The sequence below is a fragment of the Salvelinus sp. IW2-2015 genome, linkage group LG18 (genome assembly GCF_002910315.2).
Source record: "Salvelinus sp. IW2-2015 linkage group LG18, ASM291031v2, whole genome shotgun sequence".
In the NCBI taxonomy this organism is placed as follows: Eukaryota; Metazoa; Chordata; class Actinopteri; order Salmoniformes; family Salmonidae; genus Salvelinus; species Salvelinus sp. IW2-2015.
In genome coordinates, this window is record NC_036858.1 from 40,902,161 (window position 1) to 40,924,268 (window position 22,108).

The following is a 22,108-nucleotide window of genomic DNA, read 5'->3' on the forward strand; positions in this document are numbered from 1 at the left end:
GTGTCCAGTTGCAGGGGGTCCGTTTGAATTTAGAAAATGCTCCATGAAGTAATCCAACAGTGTACACCGTAATCTTATCTATTTCAAGTCTTCTCTCATTGATCGAGACATGTGAGTGTTGACCCCGAAGTGCCGCATGTCATGATGACAGACACCTGTCTCAATCAATGAGAGAAGGCTTTAAATAGACAAAATGGCAGCGTACACATTGTTGGATTACTTCATGGAGCAAAAACATTTTTTATTTTAATAATTGAGCTTTTTCTAAATTCAAACTGAACTTTGAACGGATTGTGCTGTTAGTGTCCGCCTTTTTTAAAAGCCTGCCTTGCGGGAGGGACGAGGCCAGAGCACGAAGCAACACCCCACATTTGACACTGGAAAATATTTGTCAACTTCTATATTTAGCAATGACATGCTGATAGGAACATCGCTGAAAGACGTCCAATGGCTCTATCGAACAAGGACAACCAAATATATACACACACAAAAACATAGAGCCTTTGCCTTCTGGGCTATTACTGTGTATGTGGCGCAGCGGTCTAAGGCACTGCATCTCAGTACYAGAGGCGTCACTACAGACCCTGGTTTAATTCGAGGCTGTATCACAACTGGCCTTGATTGGGAGTCCTATAGGGCGGTACACAATTGGCCTAGCGTCGTCTGGGTTAGGGTTTGGCCGGGGTAGGCCGTCATTGTAAATAATAATTTGTTCTTAACTGACTTGCCTAGTTAAATAAAGGTTAAATAAAAAAATCTCACTGACCTAGAAAGGCCCCGGACATGATGAATGAAAACAAGCCCAGATTCCCCCAGGGTGAAATTCCCCTTAAACCTGACATTCAGCCTGAACCCAGGCAAAGTTGAGAGGAATATGTTTCTCATTACTCATAATGGGGACTTGGCCAAAAACTGACTATGCATAGGCCCTCTCTATTTAAACACATCCTACTGTCTGAGTACAGCCACTCTGAGAGATTCTGGTCATTGGTCACATTCTGTATGTCCTTTGTCATGTACCCTCTGGGAAGACCCTCATAATAAAAAAGTGAGACACTTTTGGCACGTCCTCTCCAGGAAAGACAAATACAACCTCAATCCCCCCACAATATTCATCAGGTTGAAACATGAACTTCCTCTGTCTATTAGGCTACATACAGTATTCTCCTAATTTCTCCACTCACAATAGCAACAATGCTGTCATGTTTTTCCTACAATGCATTTAGTTGTTTTTGGTTTAATCTAATCAAAGGTCAGCTGCACAGATAACACTCAACAGAACACAACAGTGTTAATTACATACTGTCAGAGTCAAAGACCTCAGTGCCACACATTTCTAACACAATCCTTTGTAGACCTGACTTCAGAATGGCTTTGCCAATAAACTCATGGGATTCAGTGTTATTCTTCAAGGCCCAATGGGGACTGGAGATGCAACAGGCTAGCTCATTTCCTCTAGAAGAGTGTAGCTGTCACGACTTCAACCGAGGCAGGCTCTCCTTCCCGTTCGGGTGGCGCTCGGCGGTCGTCGTCACCGGCCTACTAGCTGCCACTGACTCTTTTTCCTCCCCCTCCTTATGTGTTTATTTGTATCACCTGTGTTCAGTTAATTGTTAATTAGTGTGGCTTTATTAGTCAGCCAGCCCGTACGCTTCTTTGTGCGGGATTGTTTCATTGTGGCTTTTGGATTTCGGGAGTGGATGTTATTATTGTGGACTGGGTTTGTTTATCGTGTCGTTGGACCGTTGTGTGTGACACCCAGTACGTCCGTGTTGGACATTGCGTTTGCAAGTTGAGTATTAAAAGACTCAACATATTGAAGCTCTGCTGTTCCTGCGTCTGACTTCGCACCTCCCGACACTCAGAGCGTTACAGTAGCACTAGCAGAATCCTCTGAACCAAAGGGTTCCCAGAATTCAGAGGCATGGTTTCAAATCTGAAATACTGACAATCAGTGCTAGAGATGAAAGTGTGAAATGAGCAGAGATCCAGATTGTGTTGTGATTGATTACATGTAGAAAGGCAAATACTAGTCGCAGTGTTTGTGCTGTGTCGAGAGCATTAAGGCAACATGCTCTCCCAGCTCCATCTTTCCAAGACATATAGGGACTCTCACAACAGAATCTAAATATCACTTCACACACACTCTGTTCTTTATTAAAAAGTCTTATCTCAGAGGTGGTAAGGTTACTTGAAGGGGCAGGATAAAACCAGGTATTAGTTATGTTATGTCTTGAGGAGCAGGATGATGATGTCATGAATAATCTGAAATGTTACTTGAGCTCTTAATGAAAGAATGTAATGGGTATCCATGTGAAAATGGAGTTGCCTATCTTGAGCCGATCCAGATGTGTTTGTGTTGATAGTCATATAATTGTGTGTGCATGAGTGCATCAACCCCTGTCTCAAAAATAGATTCAATAACAAACCAATTAAACGTTGATCAGAACTGATTGTCCAGTTAGTAGGACTTGGAGGCTTGAGAGCCTGAGAGAGATGGCAGATTATGTGATCCCATCGGCATGCAGACCTAGCCTCCCACAGGGAGATGAGTATAAATCTGTATCGCTCAAGCAGGGAATTATCAGCAATTAGACACAGCCTCTCATGAATATGGATTTGCTCTGGGGGGGATATGATTTATTCAAATGAGTCTTTATCTCTGTTCGCAGTGCCATGGATCTCCTCAGGTGGGCTTTTTCACTTGTTAAAAATGCCACAACTGCTGGAAGTTCTGAAAAAAAAATAACAGCCTTCAACATATAATTTAGTTTTCAGCTCAAGAAACAGATGTTGTAATGGATGAGGTGAGAGCTCGATCTCGACAACAGAATACATTTTCTCCCCCCTCCAAAGTAGAGAGAACTCTAGAAAATGTATCCGAAAATGTTGTATTCCACATCTCAGTCTATTAACTCCCAACCCTGCATAATAGAGCAGTTCTCCCTATCATCACAATGACTCACCACGGTTAATATTAGCAGTCTGTCAACAACAACACTCTGTCATTTACCCTACAATCATCCACTTCTACATAACCTTGGTTGTTAGAGAATGTAATATTATGTCAAGAGGATTGTCCTTGATAGAGTATAGTGCCGTGAAAAGTAATTTCCCCCTTTCTAATTTTCTCCACTTTTGCATATTTTTGATACTAAATGTTGTCAGATCTTCAACCAAAACCTAATATTAGATAAAGGGAACTTGAGTGAACAAATAACACAATTACATATTATTTCATTTATTTTGTAAACAATGCAGCACCCAATGCACCTGTGTGAAAAAGTACTTTCCCGCTTACACTCAATAACTGGTTGTGGCATCTTTAGCTGTGGTGAGTCCAACCAGTCTCTTGGTCTGTCTCTCACATCGCTGTGGAGGAATTTTGGCCCACTCTTCCATGCAGAACTGCTTAAACTCAGCGACATTTGTGGGTTTTCAAGCAAGAACTACTCGTGTCAAGTCCTGCCACAACATCTGAATTGGGATTTATTCTGGACTTTGACTTGGCCATTTCAAAATTTTGTCATCCAAGAAGTTATACTTTTGACTCATCTGTCCATAGAACAATCTTCCAAGAGTCTTGATGATCATCCAGGTGCTTCCAGGTGCTTTTTGGAAAACTCGAGTCAAGTTTTTGGATGAAATGGGTCCCATTATGCCTGGAGAAAATCAAACACTGCATTCCACAGTAAGAACCTCATATCAACGGTCAAGCATGGTGGTGGTAGTGTGATGATTTGGGGATGCTTTGCTGCATCAGGACCTGGACGACTTGCCTTAATAGAAGGAACCATGAATTCTGCTCTGTATCAGATAATTCTACAGGAGAATGTCAGTCCATCCGTCTGTGAGCTGAAGCTGAAGTGCAGCTGGGTCATGCAGCAAGACAATGATCCAAAACACACAATCATGTCTACATGAAAATGGCTAAAAAGCAACAAATTTGAAGTTTTGGAATGGCCTAGTCAAAGTCCAGACCTAATCCCAATTCAGGTGTTGTGGCAGGACTTGAAACGAGCAGTTMATGCTTGAAAACCCACACATGTTGCTGAGTTAAAGCAGCTCTGCATGGAAGAGTGGGGCAAAATTCTTCCACAGCAACGTGAGAGACTGATGAACAACTACAGGAAGGGGTTGGTTGCGGTCATTGCAGTTAAAGGTGGCACAACCAGTTATTGAGTGTAAGGGGGAAATTGCTTTTTCATACAGGGGAATTGGGTGTTGCAAAAATGTGTTAATTAAAGAATAAAATAAGCATATATTTGTTTTTTATTTGTAAACTTATGTTCCCTTTATCTAATATTAGATTGTGGTTGAAGATCTGATAACATTCTATCAAAAATAAGCAAAAATAGAGAAAATCAGAAAGGGGGCAAATACTTTTTTACACTACCGTATATGTCATTCTGGAAAAACTGGGAAGTAGTCTCTGATTCCATTAAAATCCAGGGGAGTCGGTGGCTGTTTTCAATCTTATTAGCCATTTAACTAGTTCTTTCTCTCCACATCGAAGCAGCATGGGACTTCCCTATTCACTTCATATGGACTATGAATGAGTCCTGACAAAAAATACAACATTATTAAAGATTCGGTTAGAGTTCTAATGGAATTCATAACACAGATGATGATGATGGTCCTCTTATGGTCAAAGGTCATTGCCACTTCGTCCTCTAATGTCTCTATTCCCCTGATTTAGTCTCGTAGATGTGTCATGTCCAAGAATGTGAGTGGTAAATTTAGCATGTTATGCAAGGGACCTTAACATGCTCTCTATGTACATTTCAGGCCCTGATCTCAATTACACCCCTGCTCAGTAAACCCTGCCTGTTAAAAAATGTAACCTGTCTTCATTACAAGCCAATGCATTCTTTACATTGAGTTCTATTCAGCTAGTTGTGCTTTACAGTTGCTGATATTTCGCTCATTGCTTCTTTGCACACTAGAGTCTTTTGACATCTAATGATGGAATATAATGCTAATCATATCATTAAAAAGGTCCTAATCACATAGGTATGATACAGTTCATAAATCAGWAGATATCCCCATGTCTTCTGTAATCATGTAGACATTCTAAGCAGTAGACGAAATGTGTGGGTAGTGAATTTTCTCTTTTGTTCCCTGACAATCGCAGTTTGTTTCAAATAGCTGCAATGTGATGTGAAGTACACTTCATATGACRGTTGAAGGTTGTTTGTCATTTTTCAGTCAGTGGAGATCCTAACAGATGACCATTACGGGAACATGACTGTATCCAAACGGACACCAGCTTCACTGAGTCCTCTAAAATATGTTATTTGCTTGATACAGATTCATAAGCATGTCTTCCATCATCTGTGCAAGACTACATTGACATCTGAAGAGATTTCATTATAATCTCTTGTCTGGTAGCTGCTTGTCATGTTGTAACGGTTGTCGAAGTCGTTCTMCTCCTCAGACGAGGAGGAGCATGGATCGGACCAACACGCAGCGAGGTATGTAGACATAATGAAATTTAATTGAGAAAAGAATAACGATGACAAAGCACACTTTAGAAATTACAAAATAACAAAACGAACTAAATAGACCTGAACATGAGAACTACAAGAAACGAAGAACGCACGAACAGGAAAAACGAATGAACGAACGAGACGAGACAGTACCGTGTGGTGCAATAAACACAGACACAGCGCAATCACCCAAACAAACAGTGAGAACATCTACTAAAATATGGTTTCTCATTCAGAGGAAACGTCAAACACTCTGCCTCTAATTGAGAACCATATCAGGCAACACATTAAACCCAACATAGAACACAAAACATAGAATGCCCACCCAACTCACGTCCTGACCCACTAAAACAAACAATTAACACAATAACTAGGGTCAGAACGTGACACATGTAATGAAAATCAATTGCTGTGATATGGCTCCTTTTGTTCTATGTGAATTGTTCTGTTGAATTACTGGATTAATTTCTAAGAGACCTGTCTGTAATGTAGGCTACTGTACGGCTCAAGTGTAATTGTTTTGCCTAAAGATCAAATGTTTGTGGTTAGTTTATGAATGTGCCATAGTGGTACGCTGAACACTGACCATTTGAATAACTTTTTCAATATCAGCAGTACAACAACATCTTAATAACGATAAAAGGACTCAGAAGTGCTTCTTTGAAGTCCAAGGACAATTTACATAAGTGACATCAACAATGGAGTTGCACTGTATCAAGAGTTTGCCTTTGGAATTTAGGTGAATATGTGATATGTAAGTTATAGAAGAAAAAAATTATAGCAGCCTTTGCTACTCAACATAAATCACAACTTATCTCGGACTGAAGTTGTAAGGACAGACATGCTGTATTAGCCTCGAACAATAAGAATTTGACAGCCAAATTGAAATGAAAAGCTTCCCTGGCCTTTACAATCTCAGTTTCTCAGACTTATCAAGGTCAGATGGTCATTTTAGTATCTGCCATCTCCCTCCACAACCTGGCCTCAGGGGAATTCGTAAGATTTGGTACGTAAATATGTTCAACTTCATTTAGTAATGATACATTACGGTCATACAATATCATAAGAATTAGAGGAAGTATAAGTCTTACACGGTGGACAATACCCCCTCTCAGAGAGAGAGAGAGAGAGAGAGAGAGAGAGAGAGAGAGAGAGAGAGAGAAGAGAGAGAGAGAGAGAGAGCAGAGAGAGAGAGAGAGAGAGAGAGAGAGAGAGAGAGAGAGAGAGAGGAGGTTGAGAGAGAGAGAGAGAGAGAGAGAGAGAGAGAGAGAGAGAGAGAGAGAGAGAGAGAGAGAGAGAGAGAGAGAGAGAGAGAGAGAGAGAGAGAGAGAGAGAGAGAGAGAGAGAGAGAGAGAGAGAGAGAGAGGAGACGAGAGAGAGAAGAGAGAGAGAGGAGAGAGAGAGAGAGAGAGAGAGGAGAGAGAGAGAGAGAGAGAGAGAGAGAGAGAGAGAGAGAGAGAGAGAGAGAGAGAGAGAGAAGAGAGAGAGGAGGAGAGAGAGATGCAGAAGACACATTTCGGTTTAATGCATTCAGCAACTGACTAGGTATCTCCTTTCCCAATCTTTGGAATGCTAGAAAGTTGTAGTATGTTTTTTTACTACACTCATATAGCAGTCAATATAAACTGAAACCCATGACCATACAACATATTAAAGGATAAGAGCAAGACAATACAAAAATAAGAGTAAAAAAAAATTACATCAATAATGTCCTGAAGTCTTAAAGCGACTCATTAATCAATGAGCAGAAATATGGGACGGGTGACCTSATGTACTGTTCAGTTCTAGACTTGAATATAGTCAGTTTGTTTTGGTTGCGGGTGTTCCTGCCTGTCACCATGATTCGGTCAGGGGGTAGCCAAGCTCTGAATTTAGATTTTAGGAGGCAGGAACATTACGCCCACCCATCCTCCCCGACCAACCTCCTATTGTTTCTGTCTTAAAGGAGACGTTCACTTTATTTGAACCAAATCTATATTGTAAATGGCATGCTATTTAAGTGCCCAGATACTTTCTTTGCAATCGCACTTGTTTTTGAGAAACTTCCTCATGCTCGTTCAGCAGTTGTAGGGGCACAGAAAAAAACAACAACAAAGGCTCCAAAAACACCCAAGTACGTCATTTTCGAAATGGCAACGCTATTAGTATAGTGAAGCAGGTCTTTATAGATGTTGTATTCATCAAATTGTGTAATTTCGAAMATTATCTGCAATGTTATATTCCATGGCTTTAGATATGTGATTATAAGGGCGTTGTACTATTGAGGTACGCTATTTTGCCTGATTATGCCTTTTCACTGAAGGTAATTAGACGTTCTCCACTKAGATAGTGGGCCATGGTATAATCCAAGTTGTGGAAAAGAGGGAAGATCCTATAACGCTGCGTTCATGACATCTCATATACCAGCACACGACAAGGAAAAAATCCAGTTGAACACCCCTCCAACAGGTAATTACTAGTGGGAAACTCGTCATTCATCCTCGTGCTCTGAGTTTCCCGCTTCCACCTCTGTGATGTAATTTGTCAACAAAAAAGACAGCAAGCATGCCAGCATATTCAGTAGTTGTTTATGGTAATGGATTTGATTCCCATTGGGGACCAGTATGGAAAAACGTATGCACTTGGATAAGAACGCCTGCTTGAATGGTAAAAATGTTTGCTTTTTATGTGTGTGGTCAAAAAAGAGATTTCTAATGCCCGTGATGTTTGATGATGTTTCCCAGTTCAAGCACTAACTCGTATTTACGACTTCACAACGGTTAATTACCACCTTCACACTTGGTTATGAACGCAGTCTAAATATGTTCGGTAACTTTCGCCAGTTTTGGAATTGCTCATGGGGAGGCTGGTCAGAGCCTGGTAGACCCTGCACCTGTATGCTAGGATACAGTATATTGGCATTTGGCAGGAATAGCTGTTAAGGCCTAATCCTTTTTATTTTGGACTCTTTCAGGGTTTTTTGTTTGTCTTTTTGAAAGTGTTCCAAAATATTTTTGCCAACCTTCATTTTGTATCACTCATCAATTGATAAACCTAACTTTGTCTCATGACTAGATTTAAACAGTGTGCACCTTTTCAATGGATGATAGGGGGCTAGCAATGTAGACACTAGTGTAGGGACCTACAGTAGGGACTCACTAGGCAAAAACGGGTTAAATCAACGTTGTTTCCACATCATTTCAACCCAAAAAATCTATGTGATGATGTTGAATCAATGTAACTAATGTAAGGGCATTTCAGGGTTTTTCCACCCAACTTGTAACCATCTTTTTGTATTTGACCTTGAATTCATGTTAGTTGACAATTTAACCAAATGTAAGTCAAAACTAGATGTTGAACTGACGTCTGTGCCCAGTGGGGCTGTTCATTGTATTGCTCTGATTATTGTGGCTATCCAGTATACTTTATTTCTTCCCTTGGTCCCTCCCTCTCTTCAGTCTCCCTGACTCGGTTGCAGCGCGAGAGACGAGATGGATAGTCTCTGAACGTTTGCGATCATTCCATTGGTAGATTATAATGGTTGAGAGCTATCAAAAACAACACAGTTGTGAATTCATTATAATGTGCCAGTTTAAACGTGTGTACCTTACCTCATTGAGATAAAAGTTAGTAAATGTTTTATTACCAGAATGGATATGGAATGGTCATGAAGAGCGCGCAAAGGAGTCGCATTGATTGATTCATCGGATCTTGAATGTGAGTAACAGCAATATAATTTATTACTTGCATGGGTACATTTAACAGTTTTTACCCAGATGTGTAAAACAAACTATGTTTGTGGTCTTACTGTGGCATAATAATGACAGCATTCTCTTGTAGGCTACTGCTATTCCACCTAGAAATATGAACCCTATTCAGAGGTTGTACTATAGCTTTCACTCCAACTTGTCATGTATTTTATAAAACAATATAATGGAACCTGCACTTGTTTCTGAGAAGGATTTTGCAGAAATGCAATTTTTATGAATTTGCTTATACTGAATTGATTTAATTCATTTTAATGCCCCTGCCAATATTGATAACTTAGTGACAGTGACCAATTTGGTGAGCTATTAACATTTTAAAGTAATTTTCTTGGAATCGAACTAGAGTTTCAGCACATGAACAGGAGCTAGTTAGTTTAACGATTTGTGTATGTACTCCAACAAAAGATTGCATTAGAAGACATCTAAAGACCGATTCATTGAATATTACATCCACTAACATATTCTCACTTTACACTATCAGGCCCAAGTTAAATGCCAAATTGCACTTTTACCTCCACAACCGTGATATATTACAGTGGTGCCTGGTCAGATAGGAGCTGTGTCAGAGTTGTTTCTAAGCTCTTCTCCTGAGGCAGACTTATTTTTCCTCAGTGAACAGCTGCAGAATATCTCTCAGTGCCATTCTTTGGGATTGAATCCACTCCTAGTCCACCAGACACCAAACTACAAAAGGCTATTTCATGAGGCGGAATTAACAAGTTAACTAAGAAACAGTTCAGAATGTCCTTATTGTCCTCAGCAAATCTGAAACCAGGTTTCTTCTTTCTCACAATAATTGTTTACTTTATATCTGACTGCACATGCTTAGGGTAAACACACGCACGCACACACACCCACACACACACACCACCACACACACACACACACACCACACACCCACACACCACACACACACACACACACACACACACACACACCACACACCACACACACACACACACACACACACACACACACACACACACACACTGCTCTGTCAGGCTGCTTGGCAAGATGGCAATACCATATCGTATTACAGTAATCACCCACCAGTATCCAGAGGTGTTTGATGTCTGAATCAGTGGTATAATCTGTAATCTGCCAGATGTCAGAGTGCCCACTGTTTCCTTCTGACGTTTTCTCCACTTCCTCTCCCCCTCCTGTCTGAGAGCTGTGGTAGGCTATTGCTCAGTGCTCTGACGTGAGGCCATGGTAGGTAGACAGATGACCTTTGGATAAACCTGTCTCTGTTGACTCATGTTGACATACACTTAAAGTACCTTTGAGCAAAAAATACAAAAAGTTGTAAGTGTCTTGATCAAGTGCGCATCCACAGAGTTTTCCACCTTGTCAACTCGGGTATTTGAACCAGCCCCAATGCTCTAACTGCTAGACTACCTGCCGAGAGGGGGTTTGGGAAGTTGGTGAACCTCACCTTAACTCTGTCTCCCCAGACCCTGTTTTTCCCAGTATGTGTCATACCCTGAAGGCTGACTCACTATACTAGAGGTTTCGTGGTCGCCCATAGGGTGAGCAAAGTCTGGAACTTTTGAGATGTCAAGGCTATGCTTCTCTTGGCACTATTTTGGACACTTCTTGATAGCATGCAAAGAAAGATTGCTATGGTGAAGCTTACCCTGCCATCCAGGGCAAATTGGGGGAAAATACTTCCAGTCATTTTAGGAATAGCTTTTGTTTGTGTGCGCCCGCCAGTTTGCCTTGGAGGACCACACTCAGAACCATAGCAGTGGTGATGACAGTGTGTGTCTCTAAGCAGTTTCACAGTGAGACCAGCCAACCACACCGCTGACACCAGTCCAGGGAGGAGGAGGTGCCAGGTGGAATGATAGATAGACTATCTGATAGAAGCTTCAACATCACTGTTACTTTATATCTTCAGTGTGAGACTTTGCATCTACACAGTGCCACCTACGTCGAGTACAGTAGTACAGTAAACCTCCTTGGAAAGCTTCTGCTATTTTCAATCCTCCATGTACTGTAGCTACATCCTGGGATTGATTCACTCTTAGAAAAAAGGGTTCCAAAAGGGTTCTACGGCTGTCCCCATAGGAACAACCTTTTTGGTTCCCCTCTGCCTGGATCCCTTTTTGGTTCCAGGCAGAACCCTTTCCTATGTGGAACCCTGAAAGCCTCTATCTGGAACTAAAAGGGTTCTACTTTACCTAGAACCAAAAAGGGTTCTTCAAAGGGTTCTCCTATGGGGACAGCCAAAGAACCCTTTACATTTTTTTTCTAAGAGTGTACCCAGCCAACTGGGAACGTTCCCATAACATTAGCTAAGATTCCCATTAAGTTCTAGTTAGGGCTTTAACAAACATTAGGATGATAACATCCTAAATATAATTTTTCTTCAAAAAATGTTTTGAATGAAACATCCTTGGAATGTTCTCCTAACATCCACTAAAATGTTGTACACAACATCTGTAACAACCACCACAGAACATTCCCCAAAAAGTTATCATTAGGCTTCTAGGTAATGTAATAACACAATGTACAGTAATGTTTTCCCAGTAAACCAAAATTGGTTCCGTGAAAGTTTCCAAAACATTTGTTAGGTTACGGAMAATGTTCTCATAAMACAAAAACTGTCCAGTCGTGSTGATGAATATACAATGTTTGTATAAAACATTCACCTGATGTTGCAAGAACGTTTCTAGAACACATTTAATCTGTTCTTTAAAAGGTTCCCAGAATGTTTCATTAGATTGTGGGAAATGTCTGGTGAGGACATTGTGGGGACTTCACATCAGATATGTTTCCAAAACATTAAAACCGTCCAGTTGTGCGGATGATTCTACAATTTTCTTTTAGGGTGCAAAACACAAAAACTAAACCAACATGTTGTAACGTCCTGACCAGAGTTATTATGTGTTTTGCTTGTTTAGTGTTGGTCAGGACGTGAGCTGGGTGGGAATTTTATGTTGTGTGTCTAGTTTGTCTGTTTCTATGTCCAGCCTAATATGGTTCTCAATCAGAGGCAGATGGTAATCGTTGTCCCTGATTGAGAATCATATATAGGAGGCTTGTTTTGTGTTGGGATTTTGTGGGTGTTTGTTTCCTGTCTCTGGTTGTCTGCACCAGATAGGTCTGTAACGGCTTTCTTCCATAGGTGAAGGAGAGGACCAAAGTGCAGCGCGAATTGTTTTGCACGGGAGGCCCAATGCTTGATTGCATGCATCAAAAGCTACTGCGGCAACATGTCATACTCTTTTGTTCCAGACAGCATCAGATACATGAACTACACATTCTGAGACAGAGGGGTGCTCTTTCCCTCGCTCGGATGATTTCTACAGTGAGATTTAGCCACTTGCGAATTGACGGAAAATGATGAAAACACAGACGAAAGAGCAATTATTTAAAAAATAAATAAAAATATTGGTCAAATATTTTGGGAAGCCTGGCTTCCCTTGTCATCCATGAATACACACAACTGTGGGTCACCTGCTACTGTCCGCTCTTCCACTGGCATACTTATGTTCAGCTCATAACTGTTTCTTTGTCTTTTTGTTGCCTGGTGGACAAACCTAGAGTGTTAAAACAGTCTGCACAACCCCTCCCTCTCTCCCTGCCTCTCCAATTAATGTCACCTCGCCCAGCTCTTACTGACACCTACCCATGAGCCTCCTCTGTTTCCATTTACTGTAACCAGCATTCTCACCCACTGAGAACCAATCGACACCGGACATCCACAGACGTTGAACATTTGGACCGGATCTATCACAAACGTATGTTTCACAAGTTTGGATAGCACAGTACAGTGAGTAGAGCAAAGTATATAGTACAATACAACAAAGACAAGTAGAATATAGTAGAGTAGGTTACAGTATATTGTACTGTTTGCTACTGTTTTTTATATACATTTTATGTCACCTTTATTTAACCAGGTAGGCCAGTTGAGAACAAGTTCTCATTTACAACTGTGACCTGGCCAAGATAAAGCAAAGCAACTCAACAACAAAGAGTTACACATGGGATAAACAAACGTACAGTCAATAACACAATAGAAAAGGTTTATGTACAGTGTGTGCAAATGTAGTAAGATTATGGAGGTAAGGCAATAAATGGGCCATAGAGGTGAAATAATTACAATTTAGCATTGACACTGGAGTGATAGATGTGCAGATGATGATGTGCAAGTAGAGATACTGGGGTGCAAAAGAGCAACAAAAAAATAATAATGTGGGGATGAGGTAGTTGGGTTTGCTATTTACAGATGGGCTGTGTACAGGTACAGTGATCGGTAAACTGCTCTGACAGCTGATGCTTAAAGTTAGAGAGGGAGATATAAGTCTCCAACTTCAGTGATTTTTGCAAATCGTTCCAGTCATTGGCAGCAGAGAACTGGAAGGACAGGCGGCCAAAGGAGGTGTTGGCTTTGGGGTTGACCAGTGAAAAATACCTGCTGGAGCGCGTGATACGGGTTGGTGTTGCAATGGTGACCAGTGAGCTGAGATAAGGCAGGGCTTTACCTAGCAAAGACTTATAGATGACCTGGAGCTAGTAGGTTTGGCAACAAATATGTAGCGAGGGCCCGCCAACGAGAGCATACAGGTCGCAGTGGTGAGTAGTATATGGGGCTTTGGTGACAAAACGGATGGCACTGTGATAGACTGCATCCAATTTGCTGAGTAGATTGTTGGAGGCTATTTTGTAAATGACATCGCCGAAGTCAAAGGGCGGTAGGATAGTCAGTTTTATGAGGGTATGTTTGGCAGCATGAGTGAAGGAGGCTTTGTTGCGAAATAGGAAGCCGATTCTAGATTTAATTTTGGATTGGAGATGCTTAATGAGAGTCTGGAAGGAGAGTTTACAGTCTAACCAGGCACCTAGGTATTTGTAGTTGTCCACATATTCTAAGTCAGAACCGTCCAGAGTAGTGATGTTGGATGCTAGTCGGGCGGGAAGGTGCGGTCAGCAATAGGTTGAAGAGCATGAATTTAGATTTACTTGCATTTAAAAGCAGTTGGAGGCCACGGAAGGAGTGTTGTATGGTGTTGAAGCTCGTTTGGAGGTTTGTTAACTTCTCTGGGATAGGGGGCAGCATTTTTACGTTTGGATGAAAAGCATACCCAAATTCAACTGCTAGCTACTCATCCCCAGAAGACAAGATATGGATATTACTAGTGGATTTGGATAGAAAACACTCTGAAGTTTCTAAAACTGTTTGAATCATGTCTGTGAGTATTACAGAACTTATTTAGCAGGTGAAACCCCTCGAGGACAAACCATTCAGATGTTGTTGTTTTTTAGGTCACTCTCTTTTCAATGTTTTTTCATTGGGAATCCAGATTTCTAATTGACCTTCTTGTAGTTCCTACCGCTTCCACTGGATGTCAACAGTCTTTAGAAATTGGTTGAGGTTTTTTCCTTTGTGTAATGAAGAAGTACGGCCATCCAGAACGAGGGTAACTTGAAGTATAATGTTAGATAGAGGCGCGTGACCAGAAAGTTAGCTACAGTTTGTTTTAATCCTGTATTGAACACAGATCATCCCGTCTTCAATTTTATCGATTATTTACGTAAAAAAATACTTAAAGTTGTATTACAAAAGTAGTTTGAAATGTTTTGGCAAAGTTTACAGGTAATTTTTGAGATATTTTGTAATCACGTTGCACAAGTTGGAACCGGTATTTTTCTGGATCAAACGCGCCAAATAAATGRAAATTTTKGATATATATCGACGGAATTAATCGAACAAAAGAACCATTTGTGATGTTAATGGGACATATTGGAGTGCCAACAACAGAAGCTCGTCAAAGGTAAGGCATGAATTATATTTTTATTTCTGTGTTTTGTGTCGCGCCTGCAGGGTTGAAATATGCTTCTCTCTCTTTGTTTACTATGGTGCTATCCTCAGATAATAGCATCGTTTGCTTTCGCCGAAAAGCCTATGACATGTTGGCTGGATTAAAGTGTAGCTTTAATTTGGTGTATTGCATGTGTGATTTCATGAAAGTTWGATTTTTATAGTAATTTATTTGAATTTGGCGCTCTGCATTTTTACTGGCTTTTGGCCAAGTGGGACATTAGCGTCCCACATATCCCAGAGAAGTTAACACAGTGTCCAAAGAAGGGCCAGATGTATACAGAATGGTGTCGTCTGTGTAGAGGTGGATCAGAGAATCAACAGCAGCAAGAGCGACATCATTGATATATACAGAGAAGAGAGTCAGCCCGAGAATTGAACCCTGTGGTACCCTCATAGAGACTGCCAGAGGTCYGGACAACAGGCCCTCCAATTTGACACACTGAACTCTGTTTGAGAAGTAGTTGGTGAACAAGGAGAGGCAGTCATTTGAGAAACCGGTGCTATTGAGTCTGCCGATAAGAATGCGGTGATTGACAGAGTCGAAAGCCTTGGCCAGGTCGATGAAGATGGCTGCACTGTACTATCTTTTATCGATGGTGGTTATGATATTGTTTAGGACCTTAAGCGTAAACTGAGGTGCACCCATGACCAGCTCGGAAACCAGATTGCATAGTGGAGAAGGTACGGTGGGATTCGAATTGGTCGGTGATCTGATTATCGTAGATTTATCGGTGGTGACAGTGTTTCCTTGCCTCAGTGCAGTGGGCAACTGGGAGGAGGTGCTCTTATTAGTGCTACAGGTGTCAGGACCCGGTGCGAGAAACAGTCACTAATAAACGTCAGAACCCAGAAGATGAGGCAGACACAGCAGTACTAGAGATGGTGGTTTAATAAAAGAACAAAATCTTCAGGCARAGAAACTAAATCCACAATATCCAAAAATAAAGCCAAGAKGCACAAAATGGAAATCCTCCAAAATACAAAAGAAACTCCACAAAGTGGTAAAAAACAGCAGGGAAAAACAAACCTCAAAAGACTACTCAAATAATACACAAGAACTAAACCAGAGAACCTCTGGAAAATCCAACAAGAGAAATATCTGTATAAAACAAGGCTTGGGCTGGGGCTGGGGCTGGGTGCTAACTTACAAATACTGAGCAAGGAACTGAGGAACACACAGGGTTTAAATACTAACAAGGGAACGACCCACAGGTGCAAACAATAATTAGAGCAAGAAAAAACAAAAGGTACAAAAAAGGTGCAATGGGGACATCTAGTGACCAAAACCCGAACAGTCTTGGCCAAAACCTGACAACAGGATGCAATTGGTGCTACAGGGTGCAAATTTCTGTTTGAAAAAGCTAGCCTTAGCTTTCCTAACTGACTGTGTATATTGTTTCCTGACTTCCCTAAAAAGTTGCATATCGCGGGGGCTATTCGATGCCTATGCAGAACGCCACAGGATGTTTTGTGCTGGTCAAGGGCAGTTAAGTCTGGAGTGAGGGCTATATCTGTTCTTAGYTCTACATTTTTTGAATGGGGCATGCTTATTTAGGATGGTGAGGAAAGCACTTTTAAAGACCAAGGCATCATCTACTGATGGGATGAGGTCAATATCCTTCCAGGATACCCGCGCCAGGTCGATTAGAAAGGCCTGCTCGCTGAAGTGTTTTAGGGAGCGTTTGACAGTGATGAGGGGTGGTCGTTTGTCCGCGGACCCATTACGCACGTAGGCAATGAGGCAGTGATCGCTGAGATCCTGGTTGAAGACAGCAGGGGTGTAGAGGGCAAGTTGGGCAAGTTTAGAGGGCAAGTTGGTCAGGATGTTATCTATGAGGGTGCCCATGGTTACGGATTTAGGGTTGTACCTGGTAGGTTCCTTGATAATTTGTGCGAGATTGAGGGYATCTAGCTTCGATTGTAGCACGGCCGAGGTGTTAAGCATATCCCAGTTTAGGTCACCTAACAGTACAAGCTCTGAAGATAGATGGGGGGCAATCAACTCACATATGGTGTCCAGGGCACAGCTGAGGGCTGAGGGGGGTCTATAACAAGCGGCAACAGTGAGAGACTTATTTCTGGTATGGTGAATTTTTATAAGTAGAAGCTCAAATTTTTTGGGCCAAACCTGGATAGTATGACAGAACTTTGCAGGCTATCTCTGCAGTAGATTGCAACTCAGCCCCCTTTGGCAGTTCGATCTTGTCGGAAAATGTTGTTGTTGGGGATGGAAATTTCAGAATTTTTGGTGGCCTTCCTAAGCCAGGATTCAGACATGGCTAGGACATCAGGGTTGGCAGAGTGTGCTAAAGAAGTGAATAAAACAAACTTAGTAGTGTGGAGGCTTCTGATGTTAACATGCATGAAACCAAGGCTTTTACAGTTACAGAAGTCAACAAATGAGAGCACCTTGGGAATGGGTGTGGTGCTGGGGGCTACAGGGCCTGGGTTGACCTCTATATAATCAGAGGAACAGAGGAGGAGTAGGATAAGGGTACGGCTAAAGGCTATAAGAACTGGTCATCTAGTGCATTGGGGACAGAGAATAAAAGGAGCAGATTTCTGGGCGTGGTAGAATAGATTCAGGGCATAATGTGTAGACAAGGGTATGGTAGGATGTGAGTACAGTGGAGGTAAACCTAGGCACTGAGTGACGATGAGAGTGGTTGCGTCTCTGGAGGCACCAGTTAAGCCAGGTGAGGTCTCCGCATGTGTGGAGGGTATTGGTGCCGACCCCACGATGTCGGGAGTCCAGGAGGGACCTAACAGCATAGGCAGGGGTCCCCTTGATGTCCAGGGGAGGTGGAGGGGTATTGCGTGAGACTGCATCAGCCAGGGGACCAGGAACCACCTGCCTGAGGAGGGATACAAGAAATAAGGGTGAGATACGGTAGTTGGTGGGGACTTCTAAACGATAGGTTACGTCATTGACCCTCCGGAGTACCTTGAAGGGCCCCACAAACTGGGGGCTCACCTTCCGGCAGGGTAGGCGGAGCGGGAGGTTCCTGGTGGAGAGGCAGACGCGATCATCAGGATGGAACACCGGAGCCTCACTGCGATGACGATCCGCCTGATCCTTCTGACGGTGGACGGCATGCTGGAGCCTCACGTGGGCAGCGTTCCACACCTTCTCTGCACGCCAGAATCACTCGTCAACTTCAGGGGCCTCGGTCTGGCTCGAAGTCCACGAAGCCAGGACCGGCTGATATCCCAGGACGCACTGGAAGGGAGTGGAGGAGTGACGAAGTGAGTTCTGGGCGTATTCCACCCAGAGAAGGAACTGGGCCCACTCCCCCCGCCGGTCCTGGCAGTGACTCCTTGGGAACCTCCCAGCTCCTTGTTGGTCCTCTCCACCTGCCCATTAGACTGAGGCTGGTACCCGGATGTGAGGCTGACCGTGGCCCCCAGATTTTCCGTAAAGGCTTTGCAGACCCGCGACGTGATTTGAGGGCCACGGTCGGAAACGATGTCCTTCCGGAAGGCAATAATGCCGGAAGACCTGCTGGAATAGTGCCTCAGCAACCTGGAGAGCGGAAGTTAGAACAGAGAGAGGGATAAAGCGGCCATATTTTGAGAATCTGTCAACAATCAGAAAGGGGGAGATCCATTACAAAGTCTATGGACAGATGTGACCAAGGCCGCTGAGGCATGGAAAGGGGAAGAAGTTTAACTGCTGGAGCGTGACGGGGAGATTTAGATTGAGTACATACCGAACATGAGTTGACATAGTGGGCGACATCATGCACCAAGGTGGGCCACCAGTATTTATCGGAGAGTGATTGGAGGGTGCGGGTGATACCTGGATGTCCAATAGAGAGGGAAATGTGTGCCCAGATCAACAGCCGATCTCTCACCCCGTGGGTGGGTAGATGCGCGCTGGAGGGCAGGTGGCAGGAGCGGGTTCCTTCTCCAGAGATGTCCACATCTACGTCTCATAACACGGGGCCAWCGATACGGGAGGATCGCTTGATGGGTTAGAGGACACTCATAGGACCTTCCACCGACGTGGAACCACAGGGTGCAGGAAGCAGGTCTTCTGTCCCCAGGCGGTGATTTTCATCTTTGACCAGGTGATAGTGGGGTTATGAAGTTGGAGCCACGGGAGGCCGAGGATGACTTTGTGTACAGGTGCGGTGATGATTAATAAGGAAAGGCTTTTCTGGTGCTTGGGCCCCATGGTGAGGGTGAGTGGTGATGTGAATAATTGTGTCGGATCCCAGCTGTCTACGCCCCAGAGAGGTGTGTGGCCCCCACCTCCATGGTTCAGGCTCTGCCTCAGGATAGCCAAAGAAGGGAGGCGAGTGGCTAGGTGGACACTGGCACTCCTGAAGAATGTTATCCAGACGGATGGCCATCGAGATGAGAGCGTCCAACAATAGGTTGACATCTCAACATGCCAACACCGTCTGGACCTCCTTGCACAGTCTACTGCGGAATAGAGTGCCATTCGCTGGCCCTCTGAACAAAGGTCGAAGACCGCCCTGAACAGAGCCATGATCCTCTCATAGGAACCCAACTCATCCTCTCYTCTCTCCCAGACGGCCTTAGCCCACTCCAACGCCTGTCCAGTCAGCAGGGAAATGACGGTGGCAATCTTGGACCTCTCGTGGTGGGGGCTCCCGTCTGATAGGCTAATTAGAGGGAGCACTGGACTAGGAAGCCACGGCATTTCGATGGAGTACAGTCATACTTCTCCGGAAGGGAAAGTCGGGCATCGCTGACCTGGGCGGACGACTGGGTAGGCTGGGGGACTGGCTCACTGTGACGACCCGTTGTAGGAGGCCCTCCGTCAGAGGTATGGAGAACCTTGCTGGTGGTGTCGAGGCGGTGGAGAACAAAGAGGACCTCTTTCATGGTTGTACCCAGTAGAGCCAGCTGGTCGTGGTGTTGGTGGAGTAGATGACCCTGTTCCTCAACCGCCTGGAAGATGTTGTAATCATCTGCTGCTTCTGTAATTTCTGAGGCAGTATTCTGGAACAACAACGCAGGGAGTCAGGAAGCAGGTGCAGATGGTGAGTTTAATAATAATGAGCATAGAGCGTTACAAAACAAGARAAGTATCTGGTCATGAAAATAGAACCAATACTGCCTGATGACTAAGGTTTGTGAAGGCTATATGAAGGGAGAGTAATCAGTGTTCTAGGACCGATGGTTAGTAGACTGGCAACATCTAGCTCCGGAGGGAGGGAGCAGGAGTAGGCGTGACAACTGTACTGTACTCGACTGTACTCTATTGCAATGTAGTGAACTTTACTCTGCTCTACACTGCTGCGCTGCATTGTACTGCACTGTACTCTACTGTGCTCTCCTTTTGCTGCTCTGTGATGTCCAAATTTGTGGAGAATGACATTCATATCCATAATTATTTCTATGCGTAATTCCGTTACCGGGGAATTGCCCCAATGGATTGTCTGTTGCCTTCTTATGCTTTCCACACTCAGTCGTACTTTCACTGATTCTGGATACCCCCTGTCCCCATCTGTCCTCTTCCCCCTGTCATCTTCCCCCTGTCCTCTTCCCCCCTCACTGGAAATGCACATGTTAAACAGTAGTAGGAACCTTTCAACATTTCTCTGCTTGTTATGATGTGTCACGGTCCCACACTTCAACAGAAACATAGAGCTCAGCTCAAAACCACAGCTGGGTGCCAGATGTCTCAGTACTGGACTGCAATGACTGGTCCTGAACTAGTCAAGACCTCATAGATGAAAATAGTGTCTGTTGGGAATTACACTAGGCTAATTCTCCTTATCTCTCAAGCTATGGGAAATGGAAAACAATATGGCTCTTTAGTCTCCTTTCAAGCCCCCAAGTTCTTTGTTGTGTCATATGTTATGTAATAGTTGCTGCCGGTAAGAGTCTTTAGTTGAATAGATATTCAAGCCATATCAATGGGGTTGTGAGTTCATTAACCTCTCAAGGATCTACGGGATCGGTGTCCCTATACCTGGACGGTTGTTGCTAGCGTGCGCTAATGTGACTAGAATGACATTGTAAGTAACAGCAAACTTTCCAGGACATATATGTCTTATATGGGCAGAAAGCAGTAGCTATTACAGTGAGAAATAGCATACTACTGTTTGAGGAGAGTGCACAACAATAAAAACTTTTTATCACGGCAACTGGTTTGATACATTCACCTCTGAAGGTAAATAATGTACTTACATTCAGTAATCTTGCTCTGATTTGTCATCATGAGGTATAAAATTATCCCAGAGATAAAATGTAGCACAGTTTTGTTTGATAAAATYCATTTTTATATTAAAACGTAGGAACTGGGTTCTACAGTTCTGCTGTCTTTCTCTTGCATTTCAAAGATCATGAAAAAAAACAACATTAAAAACATTAAAAATATATATTTTACCGGATCTAATGTGTTATATTCTCCTACATTGATTTCACATTTCCACAAACTTCAAAGTGTTTCATTTCAAATGGTATCAAGAATATGCATATCCTTGCTTCAGGTCCTGAGCTACAGGCAGTTAGATTTGGGTATGTCATTTTAGGCGAAAATTGTTTTTTTTTCTTCCAATCCTTAATTAACTTACAGACACAACAATCATACTGCACATGTCAGGAGTTCAAATATTGAGGATTATTGTGGTGCTATCTTCCTTCAATTATCAGACATGACAGTGAAACCCATATTTCAGTAGAGAATCACTCTCTTTTTCTTAACTAAAATAATGGTGGGAAAAGGTAACCAAATCTGACCGCACGAGGAAAATTAATCAGACTTCCAGATCTCTGTGTTCTTCTAAGAACACATTTTGATTTCCCTGCCAACATCTAGTCAGACTGGCTGTGGGCCAGGCCYACAGCTAAGTACACTACCTGGATGCACTTATTCTCAATGGAGGATGATGAATGCTGTTATTCCAAAGCGCTTCATGCCTTATTACCACTGCGCCTAGTTTTTACTTATGGTTTTGCTCTTGTGCAATGGTTCAGTGTTTTTATGCTGTTTCCTCCCCATTTCCAGAGAAGAAAACTCTCTGGTCGACTGCCAATAGCCCCTCACAGAGTCTACTGTACCAAGA

The 22,108-nt window shown here is 43.0% G+C and overlaps 1 protein-coding gene across 2 annotated transcripts in view; it reads left to right on the forward strand.

Annotated features, from left to right (window-relative positions):
* Positions 1-8,937: 8,937 nt before the first annotated feature.
* LOC111977451 (carbohydrate sulfotransferase 15) overlaps positions 8,938-22,108 on the forward strand; it is a 39,231-nt gene continuing 26,060 nt past the window's right edge. For both annotated transcript variants that reach the window (XM_024006884.2, XM_024006885.2), the window contains exon 1: positions 8,938-9,185. The gene's annotated coding sequence lies outside the window, so the exon portion shown is untranslated. The remainder of the gene's footprint in view (positions 9,186-22,108) is intronic.